This window comes from Echinops telfairi, unplaced genomic scaffold (assembly GCF_000313985.2).
Source record: "Echinops telfairi isolate 266 unplaced genomic scaffold, ASM31398v2 ScPeMD7_53;HRSCAF=182, whole genome shotgun sequence".
NCBI classification, from domain to species: Eukaryota; Metazoa; Chordata; class Mammalia; order Afrosoricida; family Tenrecidae; genus Echinops; species Echinops telfairi.
Genome location: NW_022103951.1, coordinates 17,384,047 through 17,406,582, shown reverse-complemented (window position 1 = coordinate 17,406,582; position 22,536 = coordinate 17,384,047). Strand labels below are relative to the sequence as shown.

At 42.0% G+C, this 22,536-nt stretch overlaps 1 protein-coding gene and 2 non-coding genes across 3 annotated transcripts in view; 1 reads left to right on the top strand and 2 right to left on the bottom strand.

The window, feature by feature from the left end:
- ARHGAP6 (Rho GTPase activating protein 6) overlaps window positions 1-22,536 on the bottom strand; it is a 266,673-nt gene that overhangs the window by 198,885 nt on the left and 45,252 nt on the right. The window lies entirely within an intron of this gene.
- LOC115869841 lies at window positions 10,515-10,676 on the bottom strand. Its single transcript, XR_004046400.1, has one exon. It is a non-coding gene; the product is annotated as a U1 spliceosomal RNA (small nuclear RNA).
- Window positions 12,306-12,437, top strand: LOC115869829. Its single transcript, XR_004046389.1, has one exon. It is a non-coding gene; the product is annotated as a small nucleolar RNA SNORA36 family (small nucleolar RNA).

Sequence of the window (22,536 nt, the reverse complement as noted above, 5' to 3'; positions counted from 1 at the left end):
AAGATAAAGAAGCTCTGAGATTTCTCTGGCCAGAGATGATACACTTCTAGATGGTGTTTAGAACTCCTGGTCTTTAATGAACTTGCTTATCTCGTTTCCCATGGCAACCTTAAACTCTGCCTTCAGTTGGAGCCCAGCAGGAGGAGGCGGTGAGAGGGGCTAGAGGACAGTGATGGACGAGGGGAGACAAGAAAACCAATTTGAATTAGCCGCACCATCTTTAACAAGGAGGGAACCAGACAAACATTCCCACATACCTGGAGGCTCCTCAGAGGGCTCCACGCTACAGCAGAGACTCAGATTCCTGGAGACAAGAGGCACCACCCCATGAAGCCCCAGCAAGTAGGGAGGGGTATCCCTCTCACAACTCCTGACTCTTCACTCTCAGCCGAGTTATGAGCCTCTCAAAGGTTTTCAATGACAATTCAATATGTAACTCAAATGTCAACAAAACTTTTAGGTTGTTAGGCTAATGATTTTGAAGAAAATTGAAGTTAATACTTAAAAGGGAATACCTCAACCATGGAGAAAAACTCACACCTCCATTTCCAAGCGTTCCCTCAATGCAGAAGCCTTCTACATGAGCTTCATCCCTGATACTACAATCCCTGGCCTTTCTTTCACTTAGCAGAGACAGAGCAACGGTGCACCAGGGTGAGGGCAGGGGTCTGATGAATTAATTGCTTACATTCTTGTTGAACTTCTACAAATATATGAGCCTGCGGGTTCACTGACTGATACACATGATTGCCTAATGAGGGCAAAATATTGACAGTGGCTATTCAGCCACCAAAATAATAAAATCCCAACACATTTTCTTCAGACTCCCTCATATTAAGGCATCATTCTTGTTGGTGACTGATACCCTGTTTGTTGATCTAGTGGTTGGTAGGTGCTGTCAAGTTGGCTCTGACTCAAAGGAACTCTGCGGACAACAGCAGTAAACACCGCCCACGCCTGCGACACCCTAACGATCATGGTGATGTGTTAGCCCATGGTGGCCACCATTGTATCAATCCATCTCCTTGAGGAGCCTGCACAAGTGGCCTTCTCCAGGGACTGGTGCTTCCTGATGGCCATGTTCAAGGTACACAAGACAAAGTCTCCACAGCCCCTGTGGTAGTCACCTAATCTGGTGTCAATTTAAAGATTAAGAGTGTAGGGGTAGAGTCTAGGCTGTCAATCTGGAGATCACCAATGAGACTTCTGTGTGGGCATGGCATTCTAAGAATTCTGGGAAATCTGGTACTTCCTCCTTGGAGAAGGAAGACTCTCTCGCTCTCTCTCTCTCTCTTTCTCTCTCTCTCCTGCAGTATATTCCCTGGGAGACATTGCAGAAGACAAGCCACATGGATCCAACCAGACCTTGGAAGCCGGAGAAGCCACAGAGAGACCCCTGCCAGCGCTGAGATGTTTCCAATGACACTGGATCCAAAGACTTTTTACCCACTGGCCTGTGATCATCCTGCCTTTGGCTTCATTGCATGTGTTTCGTGAGTCTGAAGAAGATTTTACAGATTGGTATCAGACATATGGGCTACTATCAGACTTATGGACTTGGACTGGACTAGCTTGGGATGTTTTCTTGATGTTCAATTCCTCTTGTGCATAAATCTCTTTCTTATACATATATGTGTGTCTATGAATTTGTTGCTCCAGCCTACCCAGACTAACACAGCCCCACTTCAAAGGCACATTCTGGCAGAGCTTCCTCCAAGGCAGATCATCATTCCATCTTCTGGCAGGTCATGGGGTTTTCAAGATTAATTGACAACACCGTAATCTAGTGGTTCTCAACCTATGGGTCGCAAACCCTATGGGGGGCCAAACAACCCTATCACAGGGGTCGCCCGATTTATCACAGTAGCAAAATGAAAGTGATGAAGTAGCAATGCAAATAATGTTATGGTTGGGGGGGTCACCACCACATGAAGACCTGTGTTAAAGGGCCATGGCATTAGGAAGGCCGAGAATCCCTGCCAAATGCTTCATTCCTCTTTGGTCTTCTGTATTTCTTGCCCAGCTTTGGCATGCATGCCAGGAGATTGGAAATATCATGTTTTTGGTGCGGCACGCCTTAGTCCTCAAGGTGAGATCTTTGCTCTTTAACATTTTAAAGAGGTTTTCTGCAGCAGATTTGCCCAATGCAACATGCCGTTTGATTTCTTGACTGTTGCTTCCATAGCCATGGATTGTAGATTAATTACAACGAAATCCTGGGCAACTTCAAGCTGTTTTCATTTATGACGAAGCTTCTCATTGGTCTAGTTGGGAGGCTTTTTCTTTTCTTTACATTGAGGTGTAACATCCATACTGAAGGGTACAGTCTGTGATCTTCATTAGTAAGTGTTTCAATCTTCTTCATTTTCAGCAAGGAAGTTGGTGTCATCTGTATGTTGTAGGTTGTCAATAAGCCCTCCGCCAAGCCCCATACCATTCTTCTTCATAGAGTCAAGCTTGTCAAATTATTTGCTCAGCACATACATTGAGTAAGGATGGTTTCAACATACAATCCCGCCACACACCATCCTGATGGAAAACCCTACAGTGCCCCTTTATTTTGTGGGAAAGAATGGGTCCTTATCTATGCACAGTTTCTATGTGCACGCACGCACCCCCACACACACACACCCCCCCCAAAAAACCCAAACCAAACTCACTGCCAGGGAATCAATTCTGACTCAAAGGAACATGATAAGAACACTATAAGGCAGCACTGCTCCTGTGGGCTCTCGGTAATGTATGTATTTTTGCAATGTTATCCATATTTCTTACTATCCACAACGTTGAATGCCTTTCATAGCCCATAAAACACAAGGAAACATCTTTCTGATAGTCTCTGTGTTCAGGTGTGTTCAGCCAAGAGCCAACTGATACCAGCCATGAGATCCTTCATTCTATGTCTTCTTCTGAATCCAACTTGAATTTCTGGCAGCTCCCTGTCGAGGGACCGCTGCAGTGCTGTGAGTGTGACACAGGACTATGCCGTGTTTCCTTCTGCTGTCCATAGGATTGCTATGGCTCAGAACCAAACTGGTGGCGCCTAATAACAATTCAAAAGTTCTAATCAATATACAATGCTTCTAAATTAGAGTAGTTATTTCTATTTTCTAATTTTGGAAAAAACAATGGGGTTTCTTAAATATGTTTTTTCTTAATGTTCCAGCAGAGTTGTTTAAGAGTCAGGCAATAGTATTTAAAACTAGCTGACTCAGATCCTTCACCCGCCATTTTTATCCTGAAGGATAAATGCCTCTAATGCATTCCCACAAAAAGGACATGCCAAGCAATGAACAGCTTTTTTTGAGAGACCTCAATCAACATAATTCATCCACTGGTTCTCCAGAACACCATCTTTGCTTCGAAAAATGGAAACATAAAGAAAAAAGATGTATTTTATGGCTATCAGTACACATGCAACTTAACGAACTTTGTTATTTACCATTCTCTGGATATTACTCTCCTCAAAGGTGTTCCTCTGAACCTCCTTATTATGTTTAACTTTTTGACATGGAATCAATAAACAAACTAGCGTACCTATAGGCCTCTTCTGAACCTGAGCTGAAGCTCTAGGCCGTTCTTTCTTCAGTAGGAAAACTAAGAAAAAGGAGACTCGTAGATTTTCAGCTGGGCGTGGTTCTTGGCGTTTATTTGCACTAAGTCCCCATGAGTCACACTTGTCCTAGGATGTGCCAGTCTTTCCTCTTTTGGAAGCCCGGAGAGAACCGTCTTTCTAATAGGTGAGGGGGTGAGCAGTCCACACGGTCATGTCCGGCTCAGGAAGAGACAGAACAGCCTGGTGTTTGGGCAGAGCTTCTCCCACTGAGCCTGCAAGAAGAACCTGGGGCTCGTGAGAATCCAGGTGCTGGGCCCCATTCCCGGCACATCTGACTCAATAGGACTGGGCTAAGAGCTGTGGTTTGTACATTTCAAACAAGCCTCCAAATGCTGAGGATGCTGCTGATGTAAGGGCCCTACTCGGAGGAACACCGCTTCACAGCAGGGTTTCTCAACTACAGCACTATTGGTATTCTGGGCTGGATGACTCTTTGTCATGTGAGGCTGTCCTATGCGTTGTGGGAGGTTGAGCAGAACAGTATGCTTGGGTTCTACCCACTAGATGCTACAGCACCTCTATTCCTAGTTGCCCGCCCCAGACATTACCAAATGTCCTCTAGAAGCCAAATCCCCCCTGACAAGGACTGGTGCCATAGAGGATGGGTTCTTACTGAAAAAGGTCTGGCTGGAGTCTGCCTGCGCCATTTACTACCCATGGGATGTGCTGGTGCTTCCTCCCCCAACTCTTCTAAAGACGCATTCAAGGAGGATTTATGGGAACTTCCTGACTCAGAGTGGGTGATCGCTGTGTCGGAAAGATGGTCTTTTATGAGCCCATGTTCTCCAAACTCTGTTTTACACAGAAAGTGAAGTGTCTCTGTCTAATATTAAGAAATTATACTGTGCTCATTATACACCTACTCCTCCTTTAATCAACAATCTCGTTATCTGACATTTCTCACTTGCGACAATAGTCAAAAGAAAAAAAACCACTACTATCTATTTTGCACATTAACAGCAAAAGACTGGCTGTGGAAGAATACCAGGATGAGAGGTAAGAGGAACGCTGGCAGTAATGGTTAAGGTTATGTGTCAACACGGCTGGGCCATGACTCTCGGTGGTTTGGCAGTTGTGGAAGGATGCAATTTGGCAGTTATGTAATGATGTAGGTATCCTTGGTTTTGTGATCTGATGTGGACAGCCTCCGTTTTCAAATAATACTGATGTTCACATAATAATCTGGCCTTTGGATCCAAATTACTACCTCGATGAATGAGGAGTTAGGTGTATTTAAAATTTTAGTCTTCTCAGCTCAAAGGCAATAACAACAAAATATGCCCAACATCTACTGCTATGATCTTGAGGTTTAAAGCTTCATCCTCTGACCAAAAAACTGAATATACTTCTGTGATCCTGAAACAATCTTGACACTGGACATAGATACTTTCTCAAGTTGTACCTAAAGCCCAGCATCGAACCAGTTTGTTAACTCCCTTTCATGCCAATGACCTTAGAAGATAAAAATCAGTTGCTGTAATCTGGCTAGACCGGAGGATGTACACTGGTACAGATAAGAGATGGAAACACAGGGAATTCAGGACAGATGAACCCCTCAGGACCAGTGGTGAGAGTGGCGATACCAGGAGGGTAGAGGAAAGGTGGGGTAGAAAGGGGGAACGGGTTATAGGGATCTACATATAGCCCCTCCCTGGAGGATGGACAACAAAAAAATGGGTGAAGGGAGATGTCAGACAGTGTAAGATATGACAAAATAACAATTTACAAATTATTAAGGGTTCATGATGGAGGGGGCCATGGAGGGAGGGGAAAAGATGAGGAGCTGATGCCAAGGGCTCAAGTAGAAAGCAGATGGTTGAGAATGATAATGGCAGCAAAGGTGCAAAGGTGCTTGACACAATGGATGCATGTATGGATTGTGATAAGAGTTGTACAAGCCCCCACTAAAATGATTTTTTTTAAAAAAATCAGTTGTTCAAAGAAATAAAACACTCAAAGGGGCTGAGATAAAAATTGAGCACATGATTTTGATTTGCAGGAATGTATAGCAAAATTGACAATTTAAACAACAGAATTTCATCTGTACAGTTTGGGGGAATGGTAGTCTGAATTCAGAGTGTCAGCATGGCTATTCTCTCTCTAAAGGTTCTGGGAGAAGATCCTCTCTTGTCTCTTTTACCTTATGGTGATCCCAGACAGTCCTTAGCTTGTGACAGCGTAGCACCATATTTACTTCCCTGTCACATTGTCATTAGCTGTCTTCTCTTTTTGCCAGTCTCGCTTTCCATTCTGTTCCCATAAAGTCACCAATCATATTGGATTAGGACCCATCCTATGGCATATGACACCATGTTACCCCAATTAATTGCACTTGCAAAGATGTTGTTTCCAAATTAGGTCACATTCACAGGCACCGTGGGATAGAACTTGAACATCTCCTTTGGGAAACATAACTCAACCCAGAAGAAGGTGTTGTTGGTGATTGCTATTGAGCTGGCTCTAATTCATGGTGACCTTAGTATGTATACAAGAATAATATGTTGCCCAGCCCTGTGCCCTCTTCATGGCTGTTGATATGTGTTATGGATTGAATTGTGTTCCCTCTCCTCTCCCCTCCTGGCCAAATAATGTGTCAACATGGCTGGACCATTATTCTCAGTATTATGCAATTATTATCCAGTTTGGGATCTAATCTAAGTATCTGGTATACTGTAAATCTATGATGCTAATGAGGCATGAGTAGAAACAGTTATAAAACACTTATACAAATGAGGCAGGATTAGGTTGTCTTTTGAGTCCATCTCTATAGGAATATTAGAGTAGAGATAGAAAGGACTTAATACCACCATGAAAAAGACCTGAGGGCATTGCACACCTGTGGAGCCAAGGTTACCATGTTGGGAACCTCCTAGAACCAGGAGACATGGAAAGAAAAGGCCTTTTCATGTAGCCTGCATCCTGAAATCAAACTTCTAGCCTCCTAGAATGTGAGTGGATGAATTTCGGTTGGTTAAAGTCATGCACTCAGGGTATTTCTGTTACAGGAGCACAAGATAATGAAGACTATGTTTATGTGAGTCAAATTTTGTGGTTATTGTGTTCATCCAACTCATTGAGGTGTTCTCTAATTTTCATTAGCCCTCTACCAAAAATGAATGTTTCCACAAGCTGATGAGGCACTGGAGGCACACACTCATTGATGCCAGGGAATCTGGCAGACAGCTACTTAGCCAACTGACTGGAAGAGTTCCATAGTTGTACCCATTCCAAAGAAAACTAACCCAACCAAAATGCTCAAATTATAGAACACTATAATTGATATTACATGGCAGTAGAATTCTGCTTCAGGTCATCCAACAACGGTTGCAGCAGGACACTGATGGGGAGTTACGTAGGTTCAGGTTGGATTCAGAAGAGGACATGGGACAATGGATATCATCGCTGATGTCAGGTGCATCTTGGCTGAAAGAAGAGACTCTCAGAAAGAGGTTTACTTGTGTTTCATTGACTATGCTAAGGCATCTGACTGTTTGGATCATAACAACCTATAAAAAAAATCTTGAGAAGAATGGGAATCTCAGAACACTTCATTGTGCTCATGAGGAAACTAAATGGGTCAAGAGGCAGTGGCGGGAATACTGTATGGTTTCAAATTAGGAGAAGTGCGTGCCAAGGTTGTATCATCTCATCATACTCATTCAATCTGTATGTTGAAAGAATGATAATAAAAAAGATGGATTATAGGAAGAAGAACATGGTATTGGGATTAGAGGAAGGCTTATTAACCACCTGCAATCTGCAGACAACACAACCGTGCTTGCTTGAAGTGAAGAGGACTTGAAACATTTGCTGATGAAGATCAAGGATGGCAGCCTTCAGTATGGACAAAGCTCAGTATAAGGAAAACCAAAATCTTCACAACTGGACCAATAGGTAGCATCACGGCAAACTGAGAAAAGATTGAAGTCAAGGATATACTATCAATACTCATGGAAACAACAGTCAGGACATCAAAAGACACTGCACTGGGGAAATCTGCTGCACAAGATCTCTTTACAGTGTTGGAAAATAAGGACATTACTTTGAGGACTTAGGTCAGCGGTTCTCAACCTGTGGATCGCAACCCCTTTGGGGTTCGAATGACCCTTTCGCAGGGGTTGCCCGATTCATAACAGTAGCAAAATGACAGTTATGAAGTAGCAACGAAAATAATGTTATGGTTTGGGGTTCACCACAACATGAGGAACTGTATGAAAGGGTCACAGCATGAGGAAGGTTAAAAACCACTGGCTTAAGTGCTCCCACCCAAGGGTATTTTCCAGTGTTTCACATGCATGTAGAAGACAGACACTGAGTAGGGAAGACTGAAGAAGAAGCTATGTGTTTGAATAATTATGGGGTCAAAGAATATTGAAAATACCATGGACTGCCAAAAAAAGAATCTGTACAGTCAGAATGCTCCGTAAAGGCAAGGACGGCGAGGCCAATTGTCAAGAGTAAAGAGTCCTTGGAGAAGGACATCATGCTTGGTAAAGTAGAGGGACATCCCCAAAGAGGAAAGCCCTCAAAATGATGGATGGACACAGTGGCTGCAACAATGATCTCAAACAGAAGAACAAGTGGCGTTTTATTCTGTTATCCACAGGGTCACTCGGAGTCCGAGCCGACTCAGCTTCTGACCAAAACTACCCAAAACGATGCCCTTTCTAGACATTGGCCTTTCTTGGGATTGCCAAAGGAACCAAGTCGTGCCAGCCTTGCTTCTAAAGAATATTTTGGTTGCATTTCCTCTGACTGATTTGTTCGTTCTTTTGGCAGTCTACGGTGGATTCGACGTGGTTCACCAACACCACAGTAAAAAAAAATGCATTCATTCTTCTGTCAATCATATCCTCCCATAAGGAGAGCTAGTGTTAGTTTTTTCTTTTCGCCACCAGGAGGAGTACAGAACTTTCTCACACAGTCATTTGTCAGAAGGGCAGGATGGCGGCTGGTGACTCAGAGCTCAATACAGTTTTTGATATTTCCTAAAGGGATACAAATATCTGCTGACACGAATTCAGGAGAGAAAACTGTCCAAGGCACTTCTGTCTACAAGGTTCTGTGAAGGATTTTTATTCTAAACAGGAACAACTCTTTTTGTTTGTGGGGTGGCAAAGATGACAAATTTAACTGTCCCCTGGGGTCCTTTCTATCTTTACATTTAAGAGGAAGCATTAAGGATATGACAAGCAAAATTCAATGCTACATCAGACAGAGTTCTGCAAGTTGAAGCTTGAATGAAAGTAATATGGAGAGAAAGTCTTAACTGGCTCCCTTTAGCATCCAAATTAAGTATTGAAAGACCAGCTCATTCACATCCCTACCCAATACTTCTGCCACCAGTGAGCATGTGTGTGACTGTCTTGGAAATTTGGAGAGAAAATGCATAAGGCCTTCCTATGAAGACGAACATGGCATTGGAAGCATGTTTTAAGATCCTAGTAACTATTATGACTTTTTCATTCATAATTAAATTCTCTAAATGTGATCAACCTTTCAAGTAAAAGAACCAAAACAGTAGCTTAGGTACTTCAGAAGTGATTGGAAAGTTTTGAAATTGCTTGGAATGTCTCTGCCTGCTAAATGTCAACTGGCAATACTGGTGATGATGGTACTGATGGTGACGGCAATGCTGTGGATGGTGGAGGTGTTGATGGTGGTGACACGAGTTGTGAGCTGGTGGCAGTGGTTGATGAGGAAGATGATGGTGAGGAGGATTTTAGTTAAACTTAATGCAAGTCTAGCCACCAAAGGACATATAAAGGGCTATGAAATATAAATTACTGGATAATTAAAACTTCATCCAATCCTGAAAAAATATAGACAATGCTCTTCTCCACTGTACTCATTAATATTTTAAAGAGACAGCAAGGTTAAGCATCCCAATCATTCTCAAAAAAATTTTTTCCCCTCGATACCAAGGGTCAAAACAGATAGATGAATGTTTTTTCAATATCAAATTAAGGATTACTGTAGAGACACTGCTTCTATGTTTAGAGCAAATTCCAGAAATGAAGCTGATGATCAAATGATAGAATTTTGCAAGACCAATGAATCGTTCGTAACAAATACCCTGTTTTTTCCAAAACAATGTTATTAGGATTTAATGCAGATCTCATATCATTCCATAGTTCAATAACATCAAGCAGTAGTCTACAATTGCTACCACAATGAGTTTCAAAACACTCTTTTCCTTCCTGAACTCCTTGACATCAGTTCCCTTTTAACCTTCCCACAATCACCACTTTACTTCCCAGAAATGCTTATTCTATTTGCTGTCCATATAGCTTCATCAATCCTGGGTTATGTATACTGAAAAACAGAAATACATATAACAAAAATTCAAGAGCGTGACCTCCAATGACAAAACACATCAGAGATAAACCCCAACATGAACAAACAAAAATATTCCAAACCAGATCGGACCTGACATGAATCAGAGCGGGGATCAAATCACAGGGTTTTAACCATTCAAGTCAGGTTTATTATTTTGATTTTTTAAAGTCACATCTTCAGTCCACTGTTTGGGAACCAGGTTCTTTCGATTCCTCTATTAGGAGTAGTGGGAAATTACTGGAGACTGATTTCCTATGGAGATCCCACAAATATATCTCGGGCTCCCACTGTCATCCATAGTTTTCTGAAAATCAGATTCTCACAATTTAGGTTCTGATACTATTCCCTCTTTTGGCTTCAGATTATATGACTTCCAATCATTCCTTTGGTGATGTCGGTGTGCTTCTTCCATGTGGACTTAGTTGTCATCTCAGCTAGATGGCTGCTTGTTTGGAAACAAGGCTTTAAGACGCCACATGTTATTTTGTCTGATAGCAGGGTGCCATCTAATTTTTTCACCACACTTCACAGAAAATACCGCTTTCTTTTTTTTTTAACACAGGAGAGTGTGAATGCAGTCCCCCACTACCACAAATTATGCAGTCGAGTTTCCCACATTTGGGGAAATCACAGCGGTCAGCACATCCGCAGTGCAATGGATAAGCCTTGCCCTGGGAAAACCACCTTCATCATCAAGGTAGCTCCCCTGCCAGGTAAGTATGCAAATAACCTTTTCCAACAGCACAAAAGGTGACTCTACAGGTGGATTTCTCCAGATGGAATGCACAGAATCAAACTGACTGTGGGAAGAGACAATGGAAAGGTTCGATATCTGCAGCTAAATCTAGGCCAGGGGTTGACTATGGCTAATGTGTAAGTTCAGGTTGAAGTTGAAGAAAATTAACACAAGTCCACAAGAGCCACAAGAGTCAGAAAATGACCTTGAGTCTATCCCACCTAAATTTTGAGAACAACACAAGAACAGATTTGATGTATTGGACATTAAGGACAGAAGGCCTGATGAACTGTGGGAGGACATCAAGAGCATCATTCACGAAGAAAGTAAAAGTCCGTTAAAAAGTCAGAAAAAAAGAGAAAAAATCTGAGTAGATGTCAGAAGAGACCTCAGAAACTTGCTCATAATCATAGAGTAGCTAAGTCACATGGAAGAAATGATGAATTCAATAGCTGAATGGAAAATTTCAAAAGGCAGCTTCATAAGACAGCAAAATATCATAATGAAATGTGTACAGCCATAGAGTTAGAAAAACAAAAAGGAAGAACACACTCATCATATCTTAAACTGAAAGAACTCAGTCAAATTTTTCCTACTAACACGGCATTCTGTGATGCTCACCTTCCTGACCCTATCACTGAAGACAAAATGGGTGCCTAAGCAAATGTGGTGAAGAAAGCAGATGGTGCCCAGCTATCAAAAGATACCGCTTCTGGGGTCATAAAGGCTTAAAGATAAACAAGCAACCATCTAACTGAGAAGCAACAAAGCCCACATGGAAGAAGTGTGATCATGAGGTGTCGATGGGATCAGGTATCAGGCATCAAAGACCCCAAACAAAACAATCAAACAAACAAACAAAAAGCATATCAATGGGAATGGGGGGGGGAGTGGAGACCCAAAGCCCATCAGTAGTCAATGTGACACCCCTGTCAGAAGGACCACAAGGAAGAGAAGAGCTAGTCAGGGTGCAGTTTAGCACCGATGAAACACACAACCTTCTAATTCTTTAATGCTTCCCCCACCCACAACTATGACCCCAATTCTATCTTACAAATCTGGCTAGACCAGAACATGTATATTGGTACAGATAAGAGCTCACAACACAGGGCATCCAGAACAGATAAGCCCCTCAGGACCAATAAGGGGAGCAGCTATACTAGGAGGGTAAGAGTAAGGGTGGGGGCAGAAGTAAGGGAGAACCGATTACAAAGATCGACGTGTGGCCGCCATCCCAGGAGGATGGACAGCAGAAAGTGGGTGAAATGTGACAGCAGTCGGTGTAAAGCCTGAAAGAAAAGGGGGAATAATTTATAAATTTTTAAGGGGTCATGGGAAAGGGAGGGTAGGGGAGGCGGGGGGGAAAATGAGGAACTGATGCCAGGGGCTCAAGTAGAATGAAAATGTTTAGTAAAAGATGATGACAACATATATACGAATGTGTTTGACAAAATGGATATGTGTATGGACTTTGATAAGAGCTGTAAGAGCCCTAATAAAAATAAAATTTAAGTTAAAAAATTCAAACCTCCAGTTGTAGTCTTAAAAAAATATTTCAGTAAAGTATTGAATGATACAAGAAGCATCAAAAGAAGATGGAAAGAATAGAGAGTCTTCCAAAGTGTTGAGTTCAGTTCAGGGCAGCTTCCCTGTTCAGTTAATTCAACTTTGGGACATTAAAACAGGCTTGGGAAAATGACTTGGAAGAAAATATTATTCTATTCACTTTGTTCCCAGCCTACATTTTAAAAAAAATTAAAAAAATAATAGAGAGTCAACATCCCACTATTTCAGGAGGTAGCATGTGAGCAACAAAACCAATGGTGCTAAAGGAAGGAGTTCAAGCTGCACTGAAAGCATTAACCCACAACAGGGCTCTAGGAATTGATGGAATACCAACTGATGTAATATCAACAAGCTGATGAAGCACTGGAATCACTCACTGGGAAACAATCAATCAATCAATACCAGGGAATTTGGAAGACAGCTAGTTGGCCAACTGACTGGAAGAGATCCATATTTGTACCCATTTCAAAGAAAGGTGACCCAATTGAATGGTCAAACTATAGAGCAATATCATTGATATCATATGCAAGTAAATTTTGCCAATGGTCATCCAACAACAGTTGCAGTAGTACCTTGCTAGAGGTTCAGGCTGGATTCATAAGAAGGCGTGGAACAAGGAACATCACTGCTGATGTCAAATGGATCATGGTTGAAAGCAGAAAACACCAGAAAGATATTCATTGGTGCTTCGCTGACTGTGGGAAGGCATTCGACTGTGTAGATCATAACAAACTGTAGATAGCTTTGAGAAGAATGAGAATCCCAGAACACTTCATTGGGCTCATGTGGAACCTGTACCTGGATCAAGAGGCAGTTGCTTAAAGTGAACAAGGGAATACTGTACAGTTTAAAATCAGGAGAGGTATGCATTAACTTATATCCTTTCACCATACTCACTCAATGTGTATGCTGAGCAAATCATCAGAGAAGCTGGATTATGTGAAGAAGAATGTAGCAGCAGAATTGGAGGAAAGCTTATTAATAACCTGTAATATGCACATGACACAACCTTGCTTGTTGAAAGTGGGGACTTGAAACATTTGCTGATGAAGTTCCAAGATTACAGCCTTCCGTGTGGATCACCACTCTGTGTAAAGAATATCAAAAACCTCACAATTGGACCAATAGGTAACCTCATGATAAATGGACAAAAGATTGAAGTTGTTAAGGACTTCATCTTCCTTCGGTCCACAATCAATGCTCATGATGCATTGCATTGGGTAAATCTACTGCACAAGACCTCTTTTAAAAATTGAAAAGCAAGGATGTTACTTTGAGGACTAAAGGTGTATTGCGTCATCTGCATGTGAAAGTTGAACATTAAATAAGGAAGACCACAGAACAAGTGATGCATTTGAATGATGGTACTGGCGAGGAATATTGAACAAGCCATGGTCTGCCAAAAGAACAAACAGATCTGTCTTGGAAGAACTACAGCCAGAATGTTCCTTAGGGGCGAGGCTGACGATCCTTCATTGCACATAGATTAGACATGTTATCAAGAGAGACTAGTCCCTAGAGACGGATGTCATGCTCTGAAAAGTAGAGGGGCAATGACAACAAAAAGGCCCTCGACAAGATCGATTGATACAGTTGCTACAACAATGGGCTCAAACATAAAAACAATTGTGAGGATGACGCAGGACTGGGTAGTGCTCTGTTCTGCTGTACATAGGGTTGCTATGGGTCAGAAACCAATCAACGGCACCTACAAACAACAACACGGATACATTTTTAAAGTTTGTTATGGTTCCATGGTGAATTAATTTATACACTATCTGCAATTTCACTTGAAAGGCTGGGCTGCATAATGTACTTTAAATGACTGTAGACACTTAAAAATGGTAGTGCTTGTCTAAAATGTTGCCATTGATCTTTGATGTTGTCCTGGGTCAGAAATGCAATCTTATGGTTCTTATGGATAATAAGAGTCATTTGAAGAACTATAATTTGCTTTATAATTTACTGGTTTCACAAGAGTGGCTATACATACTCTCAGTGATTCATCAAGTATGTCTTTCAGGGAAACAACAAAGTCCACATGGAAGAAGCATACCAGCCTACGTGACCATGAGGTGTCAACAGGAAGAGGTATCAGAAGTTCAAAAACAAGCAACCAAATTGACATGAGGGAACATAGTCAAAGTGGAGACCCAAAATCCATCTGTAAGGTAATTGGATTGTCCCTCACAAAAGGGCCACACAGAAGGGATGATAGATCCAAGATGCAGTATAGTACTGTTGAAACACATAATTATCCTCTAGTTCTTTAATATTTCCTCCCCCTACTATTATGGTCTTAGTTTTACCTTATCAATCCTGTTAGACTTGTGTATGTTCATTTGTATAATCAAGATCATTTGATGCATGAAATCCATGATAGATAAACCCTTCAGAAATTGTAATGGGAGTAATGATTTCCTGAAGGTACAGAAAGTGGGGTGGGTGGGGGAGAAGGGGGAACTGATAGCACCAATGACTATAAACCTCACTCCACTCAAGGGGAAAGAATTACAGAATGGTAGGTGAATGGATACATTGGATGGTGTAAGATACAGCAAAAAAAAGAGTAACAATAATAATAGTATTTAATATAATACCAAAGGTTCCTGGGGGTAGGGTGGGGGAGAGCAGAGTAAGGAGAGCTGATATCAAAGAGTGCAAGAAGAAAGAAAACGTTTTGAAAATGATGGTGGCAGCAATTTTACAATCATGCTTGATCTAACTGAACTATGGATTGCTAGAATATCTGTAAGAGCCCCAATAAAGGGGGGGGGTTGAAATAAAAATAAATTAAAATTTAAAAGCATGTCTTTTATGTAGGTATTTGCCATTGATGCATATTATCAAACTTCGACACCTTTGTAAAGAGTAAGAGGCTGTGCTTGCAGATCTATGAACTGAAGAAGCAACTGACCCTCTGTTACCAACACAAAATATGTATCATCTCCAGAAGTGGAAAAGTCAATGTTAGGAAGAATGAGCAAATCAATTGGTTACTTTCATCAAATAAATTTGGGATCCTCAATAATAGTTCATTTTTTACCCATACCGTCTGGCCGCTATGATATTGATTTTTCTTCTTGACAACTTGGGTAAATAAATGCTTGTAAAGATATCTTCAAGAGTTACACCGACGCCAAGCACAGGCTGTCAACACCTGCTCCTTCTGTTGTCCAAGCAGACATCACCATTCTGTCAAGGAACACACCTTCCTTCGAAGCTTAAGAATGGTTTCCCATGACTCACCAACATACTAGCTATACTAAATAAACCCTATTGTTTTTTCATCGTGGGGTCTCGATTATTCACAAAGCTGACTATACTTTCTAATTATGAGCAGAGAAAGGCAGAAAAAAGAAAGGATGTCGTCATAGCGACTGAGAACCCGAGATCTTTGATATTTTAAGTGGTCGGGCTGAGACATAATAATGAGTTTACTTAAAACAGAGCACAATGTATTCAAGTTCCTTTGGAAACACCAAAGAGTAATTACATCGGCCCACAACAAACAAAAACAAACAACCCCACTTTTGAATAATGTGTGTAACATTAGTAGAATTTTACATCAAGGACCTGTGTTAGATTTGCTTCCTGGTAAAAAAACAATGGAATTGAAGGACACATTTTACAAAATGGTATTCCGGGACTAGGAGCAAAGAAGTGGAACTGCCAAGCATTAGAAAACTTATGAACGAACATGTTAGTCCTTCACGACGCTCACAAACAACAAAGACCATATGATTGCACCAAGGGCTGTGTGGTTTCCCCCAGGAAAGACGACTGGAAATGCGCACTGATAAACCTAAAGGCATGCTTATCAAACTCAAGTTTTGCTCAGTTCCATTAGGGGCAAGCTGGCAGTGAAAGCATTTCAGATGGTGTTGCAAACAAGGTGGAGGTTACAGTACAGTACTGGCTACATGGGGGAATTGAGACCAATCCCCAACCTGCTTAGCTTGTGTAATGTAAATCCCACAGCTTGCCCTAGGAACCTACCTTTACAATAGGAGATGTTGAACAGGATGTTGGGATTTCTCTCACCTAATGCCCATAATTAACCTGTACTTTCCTTCCTGAATGTCTCTTTTGAGCTCCTTTTCCTCCCAGAACAGTTCGCATCACAGCAAGTGAGTATATATAGGTTAGGACCAGACCTGGCCCACCGGTCACACACAAAATGGACAGTCACAATCTTCAAGTCATCTTAGAACAAAAGTCCTTTGGTCAAGGAATCAAAAATTAATGGAAAGACATCATCAGATCAACTCAGAAGACATTTGAAAGCGAGAGATCCAATAAACCAGCTCTGGGCAAAACTTATCATTCCACCCTAATGTATACTCATGACTATCTTGGCGAAATCTGTTACATATTCATAATCCCCTGAATGTACATCCTGGCGTGCATGCATAAAACTGTAACCCCCCTTCTTTTCGTCAGGGCAGCCTTCCTTGGCGACTCTAGGCCCTGCTTGCTCTTTGCTTGACCAACTAAAGTAAAGCCCTCCTCCTTCACTTTCATCTCATGGCTGGTTATGTCTCTCAGCTGCACTGAGTGAGAACTGTGTTGGTAGCAGAACAACGTAAAGAGATTTTAAAACAGATTCCTTTCATGCTGCTGTTAGGTGCCATCGAGTCAGTTCCAACCCATAGCCTCCCAACGCCCTCCTCACAATTGTTCCAAAGCTTGATCCCATTGCTGCAGTTACTGTGTGAATCTATCACCTTGAGAGCCTTCCTCTTTTCACTGCCCTCTACTTTATCAAGCATGATGGCCTTCTCCAGGGACAGGTCTCTCCTGGCAACATGTCCAAAGTATGTAAGATGAGGTGTCTCTCTATCCTTGCCTCTAAGGAGCATTCTGGCTGTACTTATTCTAAGACAATTTTGTTTGTCCTTTTGGCATTACATTGTACTTTAAATATTCTTCTCCAGCACCACAATTCAAGCCCATAGATTTTTCTTCGGTCTTCCTAATTAAATGGCACCACACCTTACTCACTGCCATCGAGTCAATTCCAACTCAGAAGGACTGTATAGGACAGAGTAGAACTGCTCCTGTGGGTTTTGGAGGCAGTAACTCTTTAAGGAAGTAGAACGCCTTGTTTTTGTCCCACAGAGCAGCTGGTGGTTTTAAATTGCTGAACTTGTGGTTAGAAACCCAATGTGCAACCACTAAGCCAACAGGGTTCCTGGCACTAACCCTATATCCATAAAGCAGACTATCTGAAAGTATGATTTGGGTCACTGGATTGGTAAGTGTAAGGTTGGAGGTTCAAACCCACCAACCACTCTGAAAGAGAAAGATGAGTGTCTTCCCTTAAAGATATACCATCCTGAAAATCCTACATAGGATTGCTATGAGTTGGAATTGACTCTTTAGGAGAAAATACCTAGAGATCTGCTCCTATAAAGATCACTCACTGCTGTTGTGTCAATTTGAACCCATAGCCCCCCTATCTAGCCCATGGAGTGGGCTACCTTTTGGTTAGCAGGCAACTGCTTAACCACTGCGTCATCAGGGCTCCTTCCATAAAGATTTGAGACTTGGACACCCTATGGGGCCATTCTACTCAATGGCACACGACAACGTTTTTGAAAAGCACCCCAGACCTTTCCAGTGAGCAAGTGGATTGAGAGTCATTGGTCTTCTACAGAACCCAGGGTGATAACCATCCCAATTTCCCCAGCCCGTCACTATTGCGGTGTTTCAACCAGTTGACGACTGCTCATAGTGAGTCTACAGGCCAGAGCAGAACTGCCCCCAAGGGGTCCCTAGGCTGTCATCTTTACTGGAGCAGATCGCCAAGCCTTTCTCCTCGCGAGCAGTTGGTAGATTCAACTATCGAGCTTTCAGTTCGTAGTCTACTACAGTGCAGATGGCTATATCCCAACAAAAACCTACTCTGGGTGAAGCATCCAGTTGGTCAAACGAAGTTCTTCATGACTCGGTTCAAAGTCTCCAAATAAAACAGCGATTTTGTAACTCAGAAGCCACCTTCTCAGTCAATAACTGTACATCAAATCTGTTTTCCTTATTTAGTTCCGTAATCTTGCAACTCTGAGACGGTATTATAAACACACTGCTGCTGGTCCCAGTATTACTACTGATTTTAATGCCACTGCTGGTACTCATAGGAATGAGTATAACTGTTGCTACTGATACTCGTGTAGGTTTTAGTTTTAGTATTAAAGTGGATACTAACGTTGACATGAACGTGAATGTGAGTACTGGTAGTAACACTCACACTACTAGTAATACTGTTACTATTAGAAATATGAATATTAATGCTAGTACAGGCCTTATCCTAGTATTAACTCAATATAAGTCTTAGTATTAATTAATACTAATGCCAGTGCTTGTGCTGATATTGGTACTAATAGTAGCAATAATATCATTACTAATGCTAATTCTGGTACTGCTATTAACACTAATCCTTGTACTGGTACTTATGCTACTGCTCCATGTATGTCATTGCTAATGTTGGAACTGTCACCAATACTTACACATAGAACTAACACCCAAACTACTAGTTTTATGCTAATTAAAAATGGTTTAATGAAGAAATGAATCGAACTTTGGCATTAATACAATTGAGCTGGAGATAATAGTAACTTTTGGAATCAGGATACTACGATATGGGAATTATTTGGGAATATCTGGAAATATTTGGGAAGATCTGACACATTAAGCTTATGATTTTAGTTAAAATAGTTGGGATTGAACGAGTTAAGCTTGTAGCCCATGTATACATATTTGAGGAAATCTGATTTATTACATCTAGAAGTTCAGACTTTGTAAGGAATGCTTAGATGTTTAGGAAATACTGAAATGTTAGGTTGGGAAATCTAACTGGCTGGCAATTAAAAAGTTCACCAAGAAAGGGTTTTTGTTTTGTTTTGATTGTAATGTTAGTTTAAAACTGATAAGCTTTACAAATAAAATAAGAGTTACAAGTTGAGCCTAACATCTTTAGAAACTTACACTCTTAAAAGTATGACGTGCTATCCCAAGTAACAAATCAAAGTGGGAGCGGTGCAGATAGTCTCGTAAACATGGACACACAAGCCACAGCCCCAATGCTAAACTGTACATGCGGTGTGATGTTTCTGGATTTGGTGTGCTGTGGCAGTCGTAAGGGATGGGTAGAAAGCAAAGACCTTGGGGAATGAGCAGAGGGAAAAGGACAGAGGAGGCCCAGTGAGGTCATTCTGAAATCTGAAGGAGAAGGCCAAGAGGGGCCCCACCTGCCTTGTGCTGTGGTAACCCCCACGGCAATATCCCAGGGATGAATTGAGGGGCCTTCTGCCATCTACTCAGAAGCCAGAGTTGCCAGAAGATCATCTAAGTTAGAGCCATGATTTCTTTTGGAAGAACTATCTGAAGTCCTGTAAGATTTTCCAGTGGGCAGAGGATAGAGATCAGCTCAGCATTACCTAGAAATGCAAAGGTTGCTGACGACAACTGCCTGGAGGGAGAGGTGGGCACACCTAGAAGGCAGGTGAGCATGTCTTGTGGGCTGAGGTGAGGTGATTCTAGACGTGATGAGATGTTAGAGGGCTGGAACAGTTTACCTGGCCCAACTCCATGAGCCGTAATAGGAAGATAGGTGCCCAGCAGACATAGGTGTCACAATGAAATGCCTCCCAGGTCATAAACAAGGACACAGTATATATTTTGAATAAGGCCCCAGCAAAACCCACTGGTCCCATGTTAAAAATAACAGGCAGGTGGATTTTGAAAATGCAAAAAGCAAACAGATGAGGCTCAAGTACAAGAGACTCTCTCAGATCTTGAAACATACTTAAATTAAGAACACGAAAAAGATAGCCAAGGCAACTACAGATGAAAAAATTAGTATAAGACGAAGCACCAAGAAAAGAAAGAAATAACTTGCTGCACATAGTCGTAATAAAACCAAAATAAAGACACGTGGTGATGGAAAAAAAATGGAAATTGAGGAGAATGTCCTGCCTGCAAAAGAAGAAAAGCCCAATGAAGAACAAGAAACGTTTTTCAGGTGGAGTATAAACGAAGTGAGCAAGCAATAGAAGGTCATGGTTTAAGTGGACTGGAATGAACCAACAGTTTGTTTGCAAGTCCAAGGTTGAGGAAGGGAAAAATATGTGCAAAAAACATTTGGTAGGAAAAAAATAAGAAAATGAGTAAGGGAGAAGCCCAGAGCTGCACTTTGCAGACATAGAAAACAAGTTAAAGATCGGCATTGGCAAGTGATCAATTAAGGACAAAGACAGTGAGCCCCCCACCCCACCCCATATCACACCAGAGGGTGTCAATCCTACATGCACATTAATGACCTGGAAGGCTTTAACAAAATACTCAGGTCTAAGAATCACCAGTGATGACTGAATTAGAATCTCTGCAGTTTGGAGCCTGGGGAAGGAGAAGTTCTCAGTCCACAAGGTCACGCCAATGTGCAGCCAGACTTGAGCCCCAACAAGCTGCACACGTGTGGGGGTATAAGCCTCGAGATGATCAAGGCAGACAGCTGTTTAACCTCAAACCTACCAATAAGGTGGACCAAAGTCATTTCCTCATTTGGGCTTTACAGGCAATAAAGCCCATTCGCTACGTGACTCAAGGAGCTTTGGATTTCTGAAATAAGTTTTCTCAGCTAACTTCAGAAAAGAAAGTGGGGAGATGTGTCCGGTGGCTTATAAGAGACCAATTGTTTTAAATATTTGGAATCGTTGTCAACAGAAAGCCAGTGTACCAGTGTTCTTTACTGGATCACAACTGATTCACCCAGGAAAGAAAAACTATCAAGACTGAGAAGTAAGAGAGCAGTTCAAAGCCACCAGCCACACAGTGGGAGAAAGATGTTTGTCTGATCCTGTAGAGATGAACAGTCTTGGAAAGCTTACGTCAGGTTGTCATGTGTCCGAATTGACTCTGTGGCAGTGGCTTTTTTTGGTGGGCTGCTTTTACTTAGAACATAGGGAGCAGAAGTGGTTCGGTGGGAGGCCTAAGTGGTAATTCAGCTCAATTGAGACATAAGCATGGAGAAGACCTATGCCTAGTTTTGACTAATGCACAGAAGGCATAGCTACCAACTCTCCAATAGTGGTGGCTTGCAAGTTGCTATGATATTGAACAGGTGTCAGGGGAGCTTCCAGACTAAGAGGAACTAAGATGAAAGACTTGCTCATCTACTGAAAAAACTCAGCTAGCGAACACTGGATGGGTCACATTGATCTGATCCCAAACAATCAGAAAGACGGCACAGGACTAAGAAGTGAGTTGTTTTACTGCCCACGGAGGTTATCACGTCATCACTTGACGACAGCTAGCAATAACATCAGCATTTTTTGTTATTGTTACATGGTGTCAAGTCAGTTATGACTCTCAGAAAAAAAAACAACTCTACCCAGTCCTGCACCATCCTCAATATTGTTTCTATGCCTGGGTCCCTTGTTGCAGCCTCTGCGCCAATCCTCTCCTTGAGGACCTTCCTCTTTACAAAGCATGTTGTCTTTCTCTAGAGACTAGCCTTTCCTGATTACATGGCCACAGTACGTGACACAAAGTTTTACCATCCTTGAGGAGAAGGACATGTCTGATCAGAGCACATGGGAGCAAATGAATGGGGAGGAAGAGAGAATGGAGCACATCCTGGCCCACCAGGCCTGGAGGACGATATCCCCGCTCCGAACAGCCAATGCAGATTGGACCATATGGCTGATCCCACTATGAGACACAACGTCCCTCGCTGACCCATGGCCCTATGGGTGATAACACTGGAGACTCAGTGTCCGGATTGGTCTGGTCTGACCCCATGACACCAAGGCAAAACACTAAAGGCATGCGGCAGAGCAATGGGGGGAGCAGAGCAGGGAGCTCCCAGGGGAGTGCAAAGGATAAACTCTAGGGCCAGAGCGTGGGACCCCATCGGACTTCACTGGAGGACATGCCTAGAGGTCAAAAATCAGACCTTGATAAATTTAAAGGTTTTTCTTTCTTTTAAATTTTTTAAAAATTTTCTTAAAAAAAATTAATTTATTCTTTTCTGGCTCATTGGTTTTCTTTTTTGTTGTCACTGTTTTGTTCCCTTTTGTCGCTTTGTCTTGCTATGCCTTGTTTTTTGGTGCATATTATTATCTCTGCAAATCTACCTAGATAAGATAGGCTGGATGAACAGTCTGGAGGAGAAAACAATGGGACCGGTGGTTCCGGGGGGACATGGAGAGGGGTAGGTGGGGGAAAGGAGGTGGTGTTGACGATCCCAAGGACAAGGGAGCAACAAGTGATCCAAAAT